Source organism: Nomascus leucogenys, chromosome 25 (genome assembly GCF_006542625.1).
Source record: "Nomascus leucogenys isolate Asia chromosome 25, Asia_NLE_v1, whole genome shotgun sequence".
NCBI lineage: Eukaryota > Metazoa > Chordata > Mammalia > Primates > Hylobatidae > Nomascus > Nomascus leucogenys.
The window spans coordinates 22117665-22138481 of record NC_044405.1 but is presented as its reverse complement, the minus strand read 5'-3'; the positions used below and the strand labels follow the sequence as shown (position 1 = coordinate 22138481).

General features: G+C 43.3%; 1 protein-coding gene across 4 annotated transcripts in view; it reads left to right on the top strand.

The window, feature by feature from the left end:
- Positions 1–20817, top strand: part of HLCS (holocarboxylase synthetase) — a 241156-nt gene that overhangs the window by 179265 nt on the left and 41074 nt on the right. The window lies entirely within an intron of this gene.

Below are 20817 nucleotides of genomic sequence, written 5' to 3'. Positions count from 1 at the left end.
TTCCACCAGGTGGCTTTAGGGGAGGGACCTGGCAGAATCGAAAATTTGGAAGAGAAAATGCTCTCCATGTGAGTGTTTTCATTTCTACAGGGTTTGAGTTTGGGCTTATTATGTCAGATTTGACTATTAAGTTTTCTTATTTGATGAGGAACACGAAGCTCTCGTTTATTGGCCTCATTAGGTGAAGGTATTACAGGTGTTTCTAAAACAGCTTGTGACCTAATATTTCTTATTGTTAGGTACTTCCAGATGATGGAGTTTGACGAAAATGCCCCAAAGCAATGAAACTCAGATTTAAGGTTTCAACATTTGCCGTGACTCTTTGCTTTTTATGTCATTTAATAAGTTGTACATACATATTCTAAGGGAAATTATGAGCCGCCTGATTCATTACAGATTTTTCCAACTAGTAATTGTGTTGGCATCAAATGTTGGCATCCTTTGAAAGAAACTGGCATATTACTTGATCATTGTAAATCTCTCAGTACTTTTAACAAAATGGCATTAGAACCATTTTCTTAAAAATTTGCTTTCTCCCATGATCCCTGCTTGGGAAATAGGCAGTGTTGGTAGAATTCTTTCAGGACTCATTTGAAAAACTCAACCTTTCAAGAACAAATCATCTTGCTATTGGCATACTGACCTGAAAAACATAAATAAGAATGTCTGTGGAGTTCAGGCATGAGTGAGATTATTACAGGAAATTATGTCGTGGAAGAAATAGAAGCTAGAATATTAAAACACCAGTTGTTTGGCTGCATGTTTGCGTTGCTTAGTATCATGAGCAAGTTTGTTCAGAGGAATGCTGACTAAATTTATAGTCTGGGTAAAGTGACTTTCCTCGTTACAGCAAAATTATCCATGCAGTTTACATATTTGCAAATATGCATAGCATATTGCCAGAAAGCAGGGACCCAAGTCTTCTGGTAGATCTTTTCTTCTCTTTTTGAGACAGAGTCTCGCTTTGTTGCCCAGGATGAAGTGTAGTGGCACCATCACAGCTCACTGCAACCTTGAACTCCTAGGCTCAGGCAGTCATTCTACTTCAGCTTCCCAAGTAGCTGGGACCATAGGCATATAGCACCATGCCCGGCTATTTTTTTTTTATTTTTAGTAGAGGCAGGGTCTCACTTTGTTGCCCAGGTTGGTCTTGAAATCCTGGACTCAAGCCATCCTCGCACCTCGGCCTCCCAAAGTGCTGGAATTACAGGTGGGAGCCACCGCGCCAGCCCTAATGTTTTTCTTTTTAAAAGGAGGAAAAGTCAGAGGTGAAAAATTTAGTATTTTTTATATTGGTATGTTGTCTCTGGCTTGCTCTTTCATATGTAATTTCTTATTTTCAGTTTTCAACATACTAAATTTGGTGAAGAGTACAGTGTCTGTTTTTTGAGGAAATAATTTTCTTAGCAATTTAAACAAACAAAGTCAAAATAATGAGAGCTATATTTTTGAGCTTATAAAGACTCGTAAAAATGATTTTTAAACTTATTTTTAAAACTAACATTCTAAGACATAATTTGCTAGATTTCAGTGATAATTTAGGCATGCTCATTCTGCAACTAACAGTTGATCAAAATTCAAAGGATAAAGTGTACCATAAGTGACAGAAAGGATAGGGGGCATTAAAGCTTTAGCTAACATACTCTGTGTGTTAGAAAAATTACAGATAATTCCATAGTAGGTAGGTATTTTCCTCCCTCTCCTTGAGATTTGTTGAGAATCTGTTACCTCCCAATTTGATCAGACTCTGAGAAGGATAGAAAGAGATTTGATACAGAGTTAATTCCGCAAAACCTCAGTAGCTTTCACCTTGACCTGGCTGTACACACACCTCAAGCCTCTTGCTTTGTAGAAGGATGGCTTCCTCATGTTTGTGAGGCAGTCTGTGGCTCCTGCAAGTTCTTCTTGAGCAGAATGATTATGTGGGGTGGAAGGAGCCACCCAGTGTCCTAGGGGCCCCAGCTAGCCCAGGACAATAAAGACTCACAGGATGCCAAAGCAGGAGTGGGGCTTGGCGAGCTTTTCCCCAACCCCCGGGTTTCACAGGTTAAGAAGCTGAGACCCAGAGAGACACAAAGTCTCTTCCTGATCCTTCAGCAAGTGAGTGGCTGGGTCACACCAGCCGCTGCAGCCCCCGCTGCCAGTCCTCTGCCCTTTGGCCACCTCACACCATCTGCAGGCATCATGTTCAATAGCAGGTGAGGTCACCGAAGCAGGCATTTTGAAAGTTTAGAGACTAATTATGACCAGAGCATTGTTTCATGGGTGTCTTACAGGGGAAAGAGGTCTTTTAAAATTGACTTCTGAACCACATTTCTCCAAGGAGCACTACTAAATGAATTTATTTTCATACTTAGTTCTGTAAGAAGCAAACTGTGCCATCTCCCAAGTTCCACTGTAGCAAGCTGAAGCTTGTTTTCTAACATTGCAGATGGGACATGCATTAGAACAGCAGCAGGGAGGGCATTCGGGCTCTGTACAGGCAGTGGTCGAACTCCCCTCGTTCTTTGGTTCTTGAGGCACAGAGTAGCCTCCTGGAGGCAGAGGTGTCCGCCTCCCTGGCCTCACCTGTCCTGCAGTAGGTTATAGTTTTTGAAGATCAGTTTCTAGAAATGAAGTGATATATATTGTTCATGATCCTAAAAGATAAATAGGTCACTGCTAGCTTGAACTGTAATAATCTAGAATAATAGCATTGTGAAGAGCATGGCAGCTGTACCATTAAAGGGTGAAAGTGTGCTGTTTCCGGGTAGAATCCAGTGAATGAGGAATAGATATGTTATCAGTCCAATAAATGAGAGATAGATATGTCATCAGTTAAAAATGTAACAAATGGTAACAGTGTGAGGTAATGCATATGTTAATTAGCTAGATTTAGTAATTTCATAATCTGTAGGTACTTCAAAACATCATGTTGTACGTGACAAATACATTCAGTTTTATCTGCCAGTTAAATGAGTAATATGCTTCTCTTCCTTTTCTTCTCTCTCAATCAGCACTGTGGACTACTAAGTCTTTCTTTTCTTCAGAATTTTATTATTAATTATGATCCTTATTCTCTTTGCTCAAATTATCCCAGATTTGGTTTGAAAAGTAGGCTCCCATCTCCTTTTGACAGGGCCTCATGGATCTTTGATCACTTCCTCACTCTCTGGCATAATAAGACATTCCAGGCGTAACCTTGTACCCAGCTCTGGAATGAGCTATTTTTATATGTTACTTTCTACATTTTTAGAAGGAACTCTGGTTCCTTTTAGTGGGGAATGGTATTTAGATACAAAGGTCTGGGAACTTCTGCTTCTGAGAATGGCAGACCAAGATCTTACTAGACAGATCCTCCCACCTCCATCCCTCCCACCCCCACACACAGAAAATAACTATGAAAACTGGGCATAATTCAGAAAGCAGCTGCCTGAAGCCATTGAGAATGAGCAGAAGCAGGCCAGCTATGGTGGGAGAACCTCGTTGGGACGGGGCGGGTCTTGAGCTGCACCAAGTAAGCTCAGGACCAAGGGCAGGTGATGCAGTGAGGGGGAATCCTAGAAGAAAGGGGCTGGAGCTAGACTTGAACTCCTGCCCTCATGTGATCCGCTTGCCTCAGCCTCCCAAAGTGCTGGGATTACAGGTGTGAGCCACCGCGCCTGCCCTAACCCAGAATTTTATATCTTGTAGAAATATCCTTCTAAGATTGAAGGGAAATAAAGGCATTTTTCGATAAAAGAAAAAAGAATTTATCCCCAGTAGACCTGCACTGTAAGAAATGCTGCAGGAACTTCTTTCAGTTAAAGGGAAATAATACCAGTTGGGAACTCAGGTCCTTGGAAAAGAATAAAGACTACTGGACTGGTAAATATTTGGATCAATGCAAAATACTAGTTTTCTTTCTGCTTTTTTCTTCTTAATTTCATTGTTAATCATATAAGAATTTTGAGCAAAAATTATAACACTGTCTTGCGAGGCTTATAACATCTATAGATGAGATACATGTAACAGCTATAAGGTAAAGACCAGGGGTAGATACGGACCTCGACGGTGAGAAGCGTTCTTTATTGTAGAGGTCGTACAGTATTGACTGTAGGCAGACTGTGAAAACTTATATTTCTAACTTGCAGCCAACTTAAAAATGTAAATAAATGTGTGTTAAGCCAATAGAAGAATTGAAATGGATATTCAAATAAGTTTTTAAAGACAGGAAATGGGGAACGGAGGAAAAAAATTGATTTTTTTTGACAAATGAGTAAAAGAAAATAGTTTTTTAAAATTAGGTTTTAATAATATGATGAGCTATTCAGTAACCATTTAACCTTGGGTTTTTGAAGAACATGAGCATGGGAAAATGCTCCCAATGTTACATTAAGTGAAAAAAGCAAGATGCTCAGCTAGTGTAGTATGACAACAATTTTTAAAAATACAATGATATAGTCATCCATGTAACATAGAAAAATGCATCAAAGAAAATATACCAAAATGTCTTTTGGTAGAGTCACGAGTGACTTAATGCCTTAGTCTTACTTCTTTTTTTTTTATTTTCTAGATTTTCTACAATGAACATGAGTTATCACAAAACTTACTTTTTAGCTATTGCCAGAGTCCTAAAGTGGCACGGTAGTGTTTCTATGGTCTCATTTTATACACTTCACTAAGTTTTTCTAATAGTTTTTAGCTGATTCTTTTAGATTTTCTAAGTGAACAGTTGTGCAATGTGCCCATAATATAACGACTCAGTTATATATTGAGTCATGAGAGCTGTTAATGTCTAACTGTCTGCTTTAATGCAGGGGAGTATCCCTGAGAACATTCAGGCACTGATCAGTGCCCAAACGACAGGGACTCCCACCTCCTGATGCGTCCACGCTGATCCACAGAATGGGGTCGTGGTGAGGATGAAACGCCGTGATGAACATAAAGTGCCAGACTCTGTACTTGACCATCACGTGCTCTCACTCAGTGTTAGCGGTTATTATTGTGAGGACGAACCTCTGGAAGCACATGTTTCTCAGGGCAGGGGACAGAGCTGAGCAGTGGCAGCAGCCACACCAGGCAGTGGGCGGATCATCAGAAAGGATGAGTTATTAACAGTGGGCCCCTTAGGGTGGTCAGTTCTGAGCAGCTGTGCCTAAGCATGAATTCAGTCTGGCCTGCTTTCCTGATTTGAAAATCCACACCCGTATGGAGATGCTCTCGCTTTTGTGGGTCCTGAATGAATGATGAACAATAATAATGCTGACATGTGGCCTAGCGTGTGGCCTCCCTCCATAGCGTCTATCATTTCAGGAGGCTTGCGTGGGAGACTCAGGCTCCAGGTTTATCCCATGAGTAAAGAGTCTCTCTGTGGTCCGCAGCCTTTGTTGGTCCTGGTGGTCTCTGTCCTCAGGTTTTCACACTCTTGCGTAAGCCTCTCCCCTTGCAGGTGGGTCGGACCTACTGGATCACTTCTGACAAATCAAATATAGCAAAAGTAATGGGATGGCAACTCCTGTTTTGCACTTCTGGGTGACTTCTGTCTTGTTTGCTTTTCCTCTTCCCCCTACCCCCAGCTCTGAGGGAAGCAAGCTGACGTGCTATGAGTAGCCCTATGGCAAAAGATTAGCAGCTACTGGGGCATCGAGGCCTGTGGCAGAGTACAGATGAGTTTGGGAAGGGACAAAGTGGAGGTGGAGCCACCCCCCCAGGCAAGCCTTGAGATGACCACAGTGCCCGCTGACACCTTGAGTGCAGCCTTGTGAGAGACCCTGAGCTAAAGGCATCCTGCTGAGCCAACCCAGACTCCAGGTGCACAGAAACCATGGGTTTCTTACGTTGTCTTAGGCTGCTTAGTTTTGCGTTCATTTGTTACACAGCAATAGATAACTAATACCCTCTCTTAAACAACTTAGAGTCTCTACTGACTTCCCCTACCTCGTCCCATTCCTCCCACATTTAGTCTTCAAGGAATTGTTCTAGTTTCACCATGGTACCCTTTTATTTTTGAAATTTTTCATCAAGGCACCAAATGCCTTTTCTGCCTATTTCTTCATCTTTCCATCTTGCTTCTAGCCCGGCAACCACTTTTTTGCTGTGCGGTCAAAAGATAGCACACTGACCGTCACCTTTCATTTCACCTGTTTTTTTTTTGGAAACCTCACCTGCTTCTTTCAAAAGTTGTAGAAAGATGTGGCTTCATTGCGATCTAGAGTCCAGAGCAGGGGCTCTCAGCCTGCTTTTTGTCTCTGTCATATCTCAAAGACAATGTCACACAGGGAGCCACACTGTGGGCCAGGGCAGTGAGGTGGCTTCTGACCACACACAGTTCCCAGTCTCCTAGCTCCAAGCCCTCCCCCTTACCAGCTGTGTGTGTTGGCTTCCTGAGATGAATGGTGGAAAAGGCTCTGGTCCTGACTGTGCTGAACTCAATGGCGATACCTCTGGACTCAAGCGGCATGTCAGTACGGCTTAGCCGTGTGACCCAGAACATGTCTGTCTACCAAGTTTCTGTATCTGGGAGGCCTGGACAATGGCAGCCGCAATTTCCCTCTCCTTAAATAGAGCTTCAGGGAAAGAATCCCTCTGTAAGTGATAGAAGATGAGCATTTAATATTTTAAACCTGAGCGGAATGATTGTACCATTTGCAAACTGTAATAGGAGCCACCATTGTCCCTGGGCCCATGAAGAGTTACGGAGAAAAGTAGGTCATCACACCTCCTGAAAATATTTGCCAGTTGAGAATTAGTTTCTCATAAATTGCCTCTTTATTCTTTTAACTCCTACTTCATGAAGTGGACGTCTAGTGATGGACGCCTGGATGCTGTCCCTGTGGCTAGTGGTCTGTTCACACCATTCCTGGCTACGTTAGGTGTCCCCAGTGCAGAGAATTAAGTCACAGTAAAAGTATACTCTGGATTTTACCAAGAGGTCACGGAGAGCCCCTCTTCCCTTGGCAGTCAGCGGCATTCTTATTACACTTCATTTATCTACTTGGGAGGACTCGGGAGGACCAGCTGGGCCCCTGTCTGCACTCATCAAGAGTTAATTTCTGAGCGAGGTGCTGTGGTCATGAACAAGTGCAGAAGGTACCCCGGTGGCCCTGCCAGACAAGAGGGGCCCTTAATTAGCAGCCACGTTCAATCAGGCTGCTTAACCTGCCGCGGAGCCGGGGAGGTCATGTCCTTCCTGCCGCCCTGCCTGTAAACACAGCTCCCAGAGCCGGGCCCGGACTCCGTGCGGCCTGGGAGGAGGAAGGTACCTGGAAGCAAAGAAGATGGTGCAGACCCGAACCTGACCCGCTTCCAGGGGATACCTGGACTCTGCTGTTATTCTTGATGGAGTAGTGAGGGTTAACCAAGAGAGTATTTTTTTTTTTTCTTTAAAATTTGGAGGCGTCTTTTGTCCTTGCCAACTTCATGTTTCCCAAGCTGGACATCTTACTGGCTTGTTTTCGTTGCTATTAAAAAAAGTCTTACTTATGTTGTCATGTTTCTGGCATTGCCTAGGGCTAGCCATGCACTGAGACCTCTTGCTGTAGTGGAAAGTCGGAATCCTTCACCAATTTTGTGGCCTTGCTTAATCTCTCTGCAATGTCCTTTGCTCAGATACAAAACAAGGATGATTGCACTGGCCCTGCCACCTCATGGAGCTGTTAAGAGGGAACCATGGAGAGACAGTTTGTCAACTGTCAAACTCTGTGTCAAATATCAGCTGATAGAATTGGACACCAGGATTGGAGTGCTTTTACTTGGCCCATTCGTTATAGGTAGCCAAGGTCCATTTTTATTTTAACAGTCACATAGAGAATACCAAAAACCCCGGCTGGGCGCGGTGGCTCACGCCTGTAATCCCAGCACTTTGGGAGGCTGAGGCGGGCGGATCACAAGGTCAGGAGATCGAGACCATCCTGGCTAACATGGTGAAACCCCATCTCTACTAAAAATAAAAAAATTAGCCAGGCGTGGTGGCGGGCGCCTGTAGTCCCAGCTACTCGGGAGGCTGAGGCAGGAGAACGGCGTGTACCCGGGAAGGCGGAGCTTGCAGTGAACCGAGCCAGCCTGGGCGACAGAGTGAGACTCCGTCTCAAAAAAAAAAGAGAGAATACCAAAAACCTGATGTTGTTGGTAGATGTTTTATACCATTTTAGAAATGCCATCTACTGTGGCAGCAGTTAGTAAATAGCAAATAAATACAAGCACTTTCCCACGTTCTGGCCAGGAGACTCGAATCTCAAATGGCCTTTGAGACCACAGAGGGTCAGAGAGATGGGGATGGCAGGAGGAGGAAGGGATAGGAGAGTTATTTTTAGCTCCATAGGACATCTTACTTAGTCATGAGACACTCCAGGTGTTTGCCTGGGGAAACTTCAGGTGGGCTGTGGCATTTAGTCAGCTACCTAGGTCATGGTGGGTAATTTTGGGACAACCTGCGTAGGGTTCTTGAGCAGACCCTTCAGTGGCCTCTGGACAAGCTCAGCTTCTGATGTTATATGGAGGAACCCAGGAGCTTCTGGGATCCCAGCCTATGAGTAACTTGATTTACTTAGCACGGTGGCTCGAAATTCCTTCTGGTGATCAAAGAACCCACAAAACAGAATCGGAGGCAGCGCCCCATGCCCTTGTCAGTGAGGCAGAGTGTAACTTGGGAGTTTCAGATGAGTGGCAGTTACCGTACCTGCTGGGAGCGTTGCATTGAACCCAGGGACCAGCCAAGAGGAACTAATGGACCCCGTGGAAGATCATTTGAGCCTCAGCTACAGGAAGAGCTGGACGCAGGCCGGGGAAGCGGATTGGTGGACTGCACATTCATACAAGGTTGAAATGCTTAGCATTGTAAAGGTGACTGTAAATTTTAAGCTTCATTCTTTATTGACCTGGCAGATCGGAGAGTGCTGTGTCTTGGTGTAATGAAGCATTATGTTGGTACAGTGAAAAGGAAACTGCCTTCCTGGCTGGAATTTGGTCTCCCTAAAAGCTCATGGTCTGGTGAGGTGGATGGCTTGGGAGTGAATGTGTGTATGTGTGTGTGCACAGACGTTGTTCCTGATGGGGAAATTGAGACCCAATTGCCCATCAAATTGCCCAGTTCTACCTGGTGGTTTCCTGAAATGGATGTTTGATAGCAAATCCATTCCTGTATTGCAGGCTTTTTTTTAGAAAAAAACAAAACAAAACAAAAAACTTTGGAAGTTTTTTTTCACCTTATGAGTTTTTTTTTTTCTTTCTACTTCTGCTTTGGAAACATGGAAATGATTCATGTAGAGAAAAAAATAATTGAAATTGAGGAATAAATCAGTTGCAGGATACTTCTTACAGCCAAAACCTGTCGGGGCTCTGGGCTCTGTAAGAGAACGCCAAAAGCTAGCTGCTACTTCCAGGAGCCTCGCTGTGCGCCTCGTGGGCATAAACTGGAACCTTGGCAATAAACTTCTGCACACAAGGTCGCCCTGTTCGAGTGTTTCTGGAAACCAGATTTAACACTGCACATGACACCTTGTTTTGAAAAGAGAAAATCACTGCTTTTAATGTTACGGAAGTCTATTCCATCCTGAACATCGAAATACTGATGCTCTCTAGGCAGACACCATGGAGAAGGAAGCTGGGGACGTTTTGTCCTCCCTGCTCCCTGCCTGCAGGAGTGGACTCAGCTAAGACTGTGGCATGAGCCTCCTTCTCATCACGAAGGCCGGCTTGTCGATGGAAGAAGATGTGCCAGACAGCCACTTCACACCCAGCTCAGTGACGCCTTGAGCTTTGTGGACCCAGTAGTGTGTTCTGACCTGTCTTCAAACTCCATCCACCCGGTTGTCACCATGACAATGAGTATTCCACATGGGTTTCATGTCTAGTTAAGGGGGCAGGGTTAGGAACTGGACCCTGATCGCCCAGAGTTTTTCTTCACATCCATAATTTTGATTTAATCATGTTCACCCATATCTGCACCCATCTCTTTGACCTCTAAAATAAGAGTTAGAAGTCTTATTTTGAGATTATCAGGATATTAACTTCTATTTCAGTTTTGAAACACTCCCTGTACTGGCTGATATATGACTATGGACTGGTGAAAGCCTGCTCTCAGGCTGTTCTGTTGAATTGTGTGGGGATCGTGCCTTTTTTACGGAATTACACGACACTGAATCCCATTGGGAGTGAAAAGGTAACCCTACTTCTGTCATAAATCTGTTTTATCACAGGAACTCTGTTCTTCTTGAAGTTCAATACGATGCAAAGAAAAGTGGAAAGGGCTTGAGATTTGGATGCAGAGGTCAGGGAATGAAGTCTTGGCTGTGCCACTCATCTGCTTGGATGCTAAATGACTTCTCCAAGCCTCAGTTTCTTCACCTGGAAAATGGCAATAACAATATCAACTTTTCAACTTTTTTTAATTGACTAAATTTTCTGAATGAATAAATAAGACATAGTGAAAAGTGCTGTATAAACATCTGTAAAGTACAAGGCAGATGTTAATTGTCCATGGAGAGAATGTTTATGGCAGAGAAAATAGTGATTCCCAACCCTATTTCATTTTTCTCCTGGGTGCATAGTCCCCTTTCAGTTGGGCTGGCGTTGCCTGGACAACCAACAGACAGATGGACATGAAGTACACTTCTTCCAGGCCTGGCGCATGAGATTCTCCCACTGTCCCTTTCCCCTTATGCCACAATCTTGGAGGTCTTGTGGGAAAATGGCGGCATCCCAAGTTGGAAGAGGCCTGTGGCCCTGAGTCACCGCTTGGAGGAGAGCTGCCTGACTAGCCCTGGACTTGGGCCACTGCAGTTGGACTTGTTTCAGCTAATGTTAGCCTACCTTGATGAATCACAATTTTGAAAGAGAATATTATTTGCTGCTGTTAGCGTATAAAATAGTTGTATTCTTGTATACCTTACGTCATATACATTATGAATATTGTTATTAAAGAATATTGTATGTATCATATTACTGCTAAAATTGCAAATGAAAATAAGATCAATGCTGAATGCAGTGGCTCACACCTGTAGTCCCAATACTTTGGGAGGCCAAGGCATGAGGATTGCTTGAGACCAGGAGTTTGAGACCAGCTTGGGCAACATAGTTAGATACTGTCTCTATAAAATAAATTTAAAAATTTAAAAAAAAAACAAAGGAAATCAATCTGTTTGCAATTTTTATAAATAGAACATAACTACTCACAGTGAAACAAATTAATATCTGAAGTTTTGCTAAATTTTTGTGCATCTCTTGACTAGGAAGGAAAGTTAATAGACTCTCTGAGATCCATTCATGCTAGAAACATTAATAATAATAAAAAGATGAACTGCCGCTGATTAAGTACTTACTGTGCACCAGACATGCTATGCCAAAAGCTTTGCAGACAGGACGGGCATGTGCCTTGCAATGAGATGGCAGATGTGGCCCTGATCTACGTATTTGTTCTTTCTTTCAAATTATTTTTATTCCTGTTAAAATTGAACTATGAGACAGATGCCTGTGTTTTTTTTCCTTTTCTTGATCGTCATACCCTCTCCCATTGTTATAATAGAATGTAGCACAGATGAGTTGGGCTGGACAGCTAATTATGCATGATAACCTGATTTCTAAAATATCACAGGATAGAGGCAACTACTAAAATCAATTTCTAGCGGTCAGTTGCAGGTTGAAAAGTTACTTGCGTCTCTGTTGTGAACTGGGTGTGTTTTGGCTGGCACGAATAACAAGGGTAATCACTGAGGGGGCATTCACGGCTTATCAGTGATTGACCAGTCTGTTCTTTAATTTTCTTACATAAATATGTCCAGCTGCATATTTATGTAGGAAATACATAAGTTTCCGGCATGTCCCATGTCATCAGCCTCAGGCATCCCAGAACAATGTCCATAATACAATCTCCATTCAGGCGAATGTTGCCACAGATGACACAGCTACATATCACAGCCATAGATGCTTTGTTTGTGATGAAGCCACTTCAGGCTTGTCATCTCATCTCTTTCCTTCAACACCTCTCTCCGCCCCTAAACTAAGTGGAGGGAATTAACACTGTCCACTTAGAAATGGCAGCCAACACTGAACACACTATCCTTGGTGGGTTCCATAATACCTGGGCTTGTGTTCTGAAGTTTTGTGAGTTAGGCTGTTTTAAGGTAACAGATGATGGAAAGAGAATTTTTAGTTACTGTCTTTTACTTGAAGTGAAGCAAACATTCTGAAGATGGGAGAGAATATCGCATAGTATTATAGCTGAGCCATCGTCCGTGGAACCCCATAGCCTGATGACCTAGGTTCAAGTCCCAGCCCTGCCATTTCGGTGGGTTTTAGTTTCCTTAACCTATGAAGTGGGAGTAATTCTAGTACCTTCCTGCCTCTGTTTCCTCACTGGTACAACGGGGTTAATAATAGTGCTGCTCCACAGGATGAATAATTTCCCATAAACTGCCAAGAGTGGTACCGGCAGGGAGCCACCCTCAGCTCTCCTTGTGACTGTTATTATTCCTGCAACTGCATCTGTTCCATACCTGATGGAGAGCTTGGTCACAGAGTCTGTTTTCTCAGCTGATTGTTCAAATGATTGCTGTTTCTTTGTGTCTGTTTGTTCACCAAGTACTTACGGAGTACCCACTGTGTGCCAGGAGTGCATTCTAAGTGTGCTCACATCTGTGTCTTCTGTTTTCAGCATGAAAACATGTGTTTCTGCTGATCCCTGCCAGCATCAACAAGTAGTGCCTCATCCCTCAGGCTCTCACCATGATCCTCTTTGATGATGGAGTGGTGGGGTCAAGCTGGCCACAGAGTCTGCGGGGTCATTTGAGCTCACGGTGACTTGTTCATAAGTTGTTTTCTTGTGTTTTCAGTGGCTAATGTTGATCACAGTTCATAAATGTGGAAATGGTGGAAATGGGTCATAGGAAACTCACACCACCCTGATTAGAAAGAGGGACGGCTGGATTTTCCTCATGGGGCTTGCGTGTCTAAATGTTTACATTTTATTCTTATTAGTTGTCCACAAACAACCCTATGATTTTGGCTAGTTACTGAATTTCTATTTTTCCAAATTTGAGAACTGAGGCTTAGAAAACTGGAGCAACTTTCTGAGCCTCTGGGCTGAATTTGGGACTCTGATTTGTAGGGTCAGGTTTTCTGCTCCTTGGAAATCTGGCAGATCCAAATTGGATGGAACTGTGTTGGACATTGTTGGCACTGCTTACAGATGAGAGAGGCTGGGGAGACCCAGCACTTGTTAACACAGGCTCACGGAAGTATGTGAGTGGGCACGCAGGTGGGGTGTTCAGGCCGCAGCCCTTTCTCTTCTCTATGTCCATGTCCTACAGAGTGTCCCTTAGTCCCCTGCGTTAAGAATCATCTCTAAATTGATGGTTTCCAAGTTGACATCTCTGATCTCTTCCCTCACCTCCAGATTCTCACATTTATTTGTTGCCTGGATATATAAATAAACTGTAGTTCAACTCATATAATTTTTACATATCCAGGAGACATCTTAAAATTAACTTGCCCTAGTATTCAAGACCATGCATGTTGGTGTAAGGATAGAGATATACAGATGAATGGAACAGGATAAGTGTCTAGAAGTAGACTCACCTGTATGTGGCCAGTTGATGTTTGATAAAAGTGCCAGGGTCATTCAGTGGAGAAAAGATGGCCATTTCAATAAATGGCACTTGAATCATTGAATATCTGCCTGCGTAGGAAAAAAAATCTCAACTGTTACATGACACCATATGGAAAAATTAAGTCAAAACGGATCATAGACCTAAATTTAGTTGCAAAAACTATTAAGCTTCTCGGAGAATATATTTGTGACATTGGAGTCGGGAAAGATTTCTTAAACGAGACACAAAAAGCATGAACTATAAAAGAAAAAATGATTAAAATGGACTTTGATCTAAAAAAACTTCTTTTCTTTATAAAACACAGTTTAAAAATGAAAAAGGTAAGCCACAGACTCGGAGAAAATATTTGCAAGACATATATCTGACAAAGGACATATAGCCAGAATATATAAGGAACCTTATGACTCAATATTAAGACAACTCAATTTTTTTAAAAGGCAAAAATTTGAAAAGACACTTCAGCAAAGAAAATTTATAAATTCCTAAAGGCACATGAGAAAATGCTCAATGTCACCAGTCTTCAGAGAAATGCAAATTAACACTATGATAAGATACCACTTCACATGCATTAGTAGGGCTGAACTTAAAAAAGACTGACAATACAAATGTTGACAAGAATGTGGAGAAACTGGAACTCTCATGTGTTACTGGTGGGAATGCAGAATGATAACAGCCACTTTTGAAAAGTCTGGAATTTATCTTGGGTAAATCCCTAGGAATGGCATTACTGGATGATATATAGTGAGCAGATCAATCAGTCAGTCAATCAATTGATAGATGGATGGCTTTCCAAGATAAATGAAAACATTTGTCCATACAAAGACTGTATTTAGATATTCATAGCAGCTTTATTTGAATAACCCCAAACTGGAAACAACCTAAATAGTCATCATTTGGTGAATGGATAAACAAATTACTAGAATACAACTAGGAATCCAAGCAATATAAAGGGACAAAATATTAATTTGTGTGACAGCATGGGTGAATCTTGAAAATATTATGCTAAGTGAAAATTCGTACTCCTCACCTCCCTGGAAGCCCTGTGTGATTGCCTCCCTTCCTCCCCCAAATACCTGCACACACACATACACACACGTGTGCACACACTTCATCCAGTGGCCTGGGCCTCCTTGTGGGGCCTCAGGTCAAGCACATGCTACTACCTCCATCCTTTGTGTTTACTCTTCTCCCTGCCCGGATTGTTCCTCGCCAAGGTAGCTTCCCGAGTCTCTCACTTCCTTTCAAGTCTCTGCTCACATGTTAGCTTATCAGAGAGGCCTTCTCCCCACCATCCGTAGCTCCCACTACTTCTTCTCTAACCCCACAACCCAATATATATGTCTGTATTTGCATATTTGTTGAGTATCTGACTCCTCCTGCCAGAATGTAAGCCTACTTGGCTTACTGCTGTATTTCTTGGTCCCTAGAACAGCGTTACATAGTAAATGCTCAATAAACCAGTGTTAAGTCAACATGTGAATTCACAGAATTAGGAATGCAGGCGTCAGGGCAGGGTGAGGCTTCAGACCGTGTGTGCCCACCAAGTTGCACACCATTGCATCCTACACTAACAGCTCTCTCCATTAGCCTTCTCATTTTTTCTTCTGCTGAGCAGGCTCTGGCTCAGTTCAGCTTTGAGAAACAGTTGAAATCCACACCAAGAATAAGTGCAGATGCATTTAATTCCTCATTAATCTGATATGTTTAAATGGATTATCGGGAAATTCTTCATAATGTTTTTGCAAAGATGTTAACTTAGAGCTTTTTACACAGGGAACTTCTCAAGTGATGCACAGCCCATTGATTAACCATTAGTTCTCCCCTCTACTATTTATGAAAACACAAATGTAAGCAAAGCTAGGAGAAAAATAATATTTTTATTATATTAATGTTAAATAATAAGAAAAAATAAACATAATTATTTCTAATAATATTTACAAAATGTTGGTCTTAAATGCTATTAAAACAACTGTGGATATGGGAGCCAATACTCTTTTCTGACATTATCACTCTATTATGTTGCTGAATATTTGTTTTAAGGCCAGATTGGAAGGTTTTCAGACATAGCACAAAACACTGTCTTTGGATGTTACAGCCATAAGTTATGTCAGGGCAGTGTTAAGAGAGATCGTGATAGGCTGGGAGCCGTGGCTCACCCCTGTAATCCCAGCACTTTGAGAGGCCGAGGCAGGTGGATCACCTGAGGTCAGGAGTTTGAGATAAGCCTGGCCAACATGGTGAAACCCCATCTCTACTAAAAATACAAAAATTAGCCAGGCGTGGTTGTGTGCACCTGTAGTCCCAGCTACTTGGGAGGCTCGGGCTGGAGAATTGCTTGAACCTGGGAGGCGGAGGTTGCAGTGAGCCGAGATCACACCACTGCACTCTAGCCTGGGCGACAGAGTGAGACTCCATTGCAGGGAAAAAAAAAAAAAAAGATCGTGATAAAAAGTCATTTAATAAACTTGTGGATTTAGGTCTGATTATTTTTGTTTTTGTAGGTGCTGCATTGCTTGTCTCTCCTGAATTTTTATTTCTGGAAGTTATTATTCATAAACATGGGTCCCCCACATATCCCTCAGTAGAAGAGTCAAAGGGGGAGCTAACATTGAAAGTAGTTTTTCTTCCTTCTTTGTTAGTGGCCCTGATAACGTTTGGTAGAGTCTGTGGGAAGACTGGAAGGCTCGGATGGTGCGTGGGATCATTTGCCGGTTTGGGGAAGTCTCCCAATGCCCTGGATTATCCAAGTCCTGGTCCCTCACAGCTCTCATGGGCCCTGCTGATACATCTAAAACAGATTGCTGTAAAATGCTTAAATAGTAAAAAGAAACATGCTTTTGGGAATTGGAGAATCTAGTAAAATCATTAAATTGATCAGACTAATAGATCATTTGGACTGACCTAGGGCTACTGAAATTACCAAATGTCTGTTCTGCATCTATTCAGAAAAATCATGTGATTTTCCTCATTTTGTCCACCCATATGTTATGTATTATGTTGATACATTTTTCTGATGTTAAACCATCCTTGCATTTCTGGGATAAACAATATGTGATTATAATATACATAAGATGTAGCATTGAATTCAGTTAACTAGCATTTTATTCATGATTTTCACATCTGTGTGTATAAGTGCTTGGGGTTTTTTGTTTTCTTGTTCACTATCTGGTTGAAGAATTGAGATTATTCTAGAATCATGAAGCGAGTCAGGCAACTTTCCCTCATTTTCTAATTCGTGGGACATAATGGGCTGTTTTTAGAGTTACAGATGGCAACTATTCTGAGTCCCAGGTGTGCTTGGTTTACTTAAGCCACCAAAATATTTTTTAAAACCTTGTCCTTAATTAACCTTTTAAATTAAAAAGATGCTTTTCTAGTTTCACTGTTTTTCTTTTTTCCACTGAATGATCTAAATTAACTGTTTGGTTAATTTTTAATGAATATTTATTCACTCATTCATTTGACATTTATTTAGATGTATTGGGCATTTGCTGTGCACAGGGCATTATCCCAGGCACTGGGGGAGGAATTAATGGCAGGATCTCTGCCCTCAGTTCCTCCAGAAGGGAAACAGAGCTTGCCCACCGTTAGTAATAACTTACTCCGTAAGGCAGGATGTCTCAGGCTATGACAGGACAGGGTTGGACTGCTTGGGGCCTCAGACATCTGTCTCTCAGGGAATACTAATTTTGCATATTTCTTGAGCTGTAAAGGAGTCATGGCTCCAAAATTTCTGGTTGTGTTAGAAATATTCATAACTATTCGTCAAATGTTTATAAAACGCCTACCATATGCTAGGCAGAGGATGGACCATAGCAACTATGAAATTTGTTTCAGTACCTTGTGTCCAGAACCCTCAGTATTTGGAAAGATGCATATTGTCATCATTTACTCCCATTTTGATTATATTAAGAAAGTGTGTGAAGGCATGAGCCTCTCAGGAGGGGACCTCAGTGTTTCCGGATCCCTCCTGCCCTCTGTGGGACCTAGATGCTGGCTAGCTGAGCGCCGTCAATGTGTCCTGGCAGAAGACGAAGCAAATTTCCTTTTTTCTCTTTTTTGCAGTTCCAGTGTGATGACGTGGCTTGGTCACTATGCTTCGTGTTTGCTAAAAAGAAACCAGGGATGTGAGTTTCTGAATTCTCAACCTGGTGCCTTTGCCAGAGAACAAAGTCAGGTTAATCAGATGTCTTCCCCTCTCCAGCCCAACTCATTCCCTAGCTGACCTCTCTTGGTCCCATGGTTCTAAGAACCATCTCCACGATAATGATTCCCAAATGAATCTCCTAGCCCAAACCTCTCCCGCCCACTCCAGACTTCTGCTTGGATTCCGTGGGCTGTCTCATAGGCATCTTATGCTTGCTACATCCAAGTCCAGCACCAGATTCCACCCTCCAGCCTGCTCAGCCCTTGCCTCCCGCTTTTGGGAAATGGCACATCACTTTTTCCTTGAGTTGTGCGTGCCAGAAATCGTGAACTCACCCTTGACTCCATCTTTCTTTCAGGAGCTCAGTTCATCATCAAATCCTGTTGGTTCCACTTTCAAAATGTGCAGAACACATCTCTTTCTTCCTTCCACCAGGCTGTTTTCCATGTAGCAGCCAGGTGAATTCCTTTAAAATGTAACTTAGTTATCTCATCCCTCTTAGCTTGGGAAGGATCAGTGTTGCTTCCTACTTCATTCAGTGAAAAATCCAGAGTCCTTACTATGACCTGCACACTTCCAAATCTGCCCCCCAACCAGCATAACTCTTATTCCTATTCCCCCCAACCCCATACACACAGAGTGTGCTTCAGCTACGTCGGTCACCTTTTTGTTCCTCTCCAAACCCACTGAGGGCCTTTGGCCTTTCCGCGGCATCTGTCTGGAATAGTCCTCTACATGTCTTCATGGTATGCTCTCGCTATCTTCTCTCTGAACAAATAAATGCCTTATTGTAGCAGCCTTCGGGGACAATTTGAACACCCCATCCTTTGTCCTTCCTTCTACCCCTTATCTGCTGTATTTTGTTTTCACTGCATTGACACATTATGCATTTACCTGTCTCTCTCCCACCCCCTTGCACACACATACTAGAATGCCAGCTCCCTGGGTGTAGAGACAGAGCATTTGTTCACAGAAACAACCCCAGAGCCTGGAGAGGGCCTGGCACAAAGTTGCCGAATCATCTGTATCCTCACAGGTTTGCTCCCAGGAGCTCAGAGATCGCCTCTTTGGAAAAGTTGCTCCAGGGAGGCCAGAATGAGCCAAGCATAACCCAGTCCCACCCCTAGCTCGTCCTTAGTAGAAGCTAAGAATCCAGGGCAGGTCTGAAAGCACATTCGCAGGGTGGTCTGAGGCTTCTAAACAGCTGTCCACATAGGTACTAACTTGGTAAATCCTCCTAACAACCCTATGACTGCAGCAGCATCTTCATGAGAGATGCTTTCAATGGGAGAGGTTAAGTAACTTGTCTGAGGTCTCTTGGCCATAAAGGGACAATATTGCACCAGCAGCCACATGCCTGACTGTTTATGTAGCTTCTGACTACCACTAAATTTCTTTAAGGTCTGATTTATCTCTAACATGCTTGTAAATTTTGCATAATTTTTACTCCATAATTCTAGGTACATGTTTGTTTTAATATAAAAATAACAGTTGATCCTACCAGCTTACTCACTCCACTTTTTTGCTTCTTGGGCTAAAAGTGACACACCAATAAGATTGCATCCTGGCTTGGCGCGGTGGCTCATGCCTGTAATCCCAGCACTTTGGGAGGCCAAGGCGGGTGGATCACAAGGTCAAGAGTTTAAGACCAGCCTGGCCAACATGGAGAAACTCTGTCTCTACTAAAAATACAAAAATTATTTGGGCATGGTGGTGCATGCCTGTAATCCCAGCTACTCGGGAGGCTGAGGGAGAATTGCTTGAACTGGGACCCAGGAGGCAGAGGTAGAAGTGAGCCAAGATTGCGCCACTGCACTCCAGCCTGGGCAACAGAGCGAGACTCTGTCTCAAAAAAAAAAAAGACTGCATCCTGCTGTCCCGTGTTCTCATGAGCCCTCCAACAGGCACACACCTGTGGATGATCTTAGAACTTATATAAGCAGCGGGGGTCGTAGAGAAAATGGATCGGTACCTAAGGCAATGTGCAGAAGTGAATGGAGCAATAGAAAGAAGAGTTATTTGACTTAAACTAAAGATCCCAACAACTCGAATCAGGTCATTTAATCAGGAATCAAAAGCGCATGGAGTGTTCAAGTCCAACTGCAAAGCTTGGGGTTCTGGAGGACCACAGATGCAGCTGCCCCCAAGGATGCTGAGCATGTGACTACACATGAAAATGAAAGGGAAACGAAACCAAATGGATGGGGTGATGGGCAGAGTTAAGGTCTAGACAGCATTTTGAGATCTTTGCTGTCCTCACCATGAGTCACTCTAGAAAGCCTGGGGGTCACATGACTGAGGGGACACAACCCTTTCCCCAGAGCGTCTCCCTGCATCCTCTCGTTTTTGCCCCTGGCTGCTGGCTCAGGAAGCACCACGTGTTGTAACAGCTCTGTGGTTCTGGAGTGAGACACAGGTTGTTGGCTTTGTTACTTGGGGATGAATGTTTGTCATGGGTACTGGGCATGCCTCTTACCAGCCGTGTGACCCTGGATGAGTAACTTCAGTTCTCTGAGCAGGTGCCTAATCTACAAATGGGGATTGTAATTGCTCCCATCGGTCTAAGGAGGAAATGAAATCATAAGTAGCAGCTCACTCTAGACTGATGTAGCACAATTGGCTGATGATCATGGTCATCGTCCTCCTCCTCCTCCCCCCTCCCTTCCCTTCCATCCCTTCCCTCCCACTCTCCCTTCCCTCCCCCCCTTCTCCTCTTCTTGTCATCATCAGGGTAAATCAAAGGAAAGAGCCATTTTTGCAGGTCTAAATGGTTGAATGTTAGGGATTTCACATGGTTCCACCTGCTACTTCTGCTCTGACCACTGCTAACAGTGACACATGGATGGCAGCCATCCCTGGTCACACAGATGCCAAAGTGAGCTCATTCTCCTGCTGTGTGACAGAAGAAAAGGCTGCCAGTCCCCAGAGCTTAGCGCTGGGAGCCTGCGGGGTAGCCGCCGGGTGATTTATCCAGGGTCCCCTTCTAGGTTTCACTATTAGTACCTGGTTAATGGGAAGGGGATTTAGGGACCCGGTGCTGAGATGGTCTTTTACTGTTCTTCAGAGCAAAGTCCTGTGAACCCTGACAGGTAGCGCACTCACCTT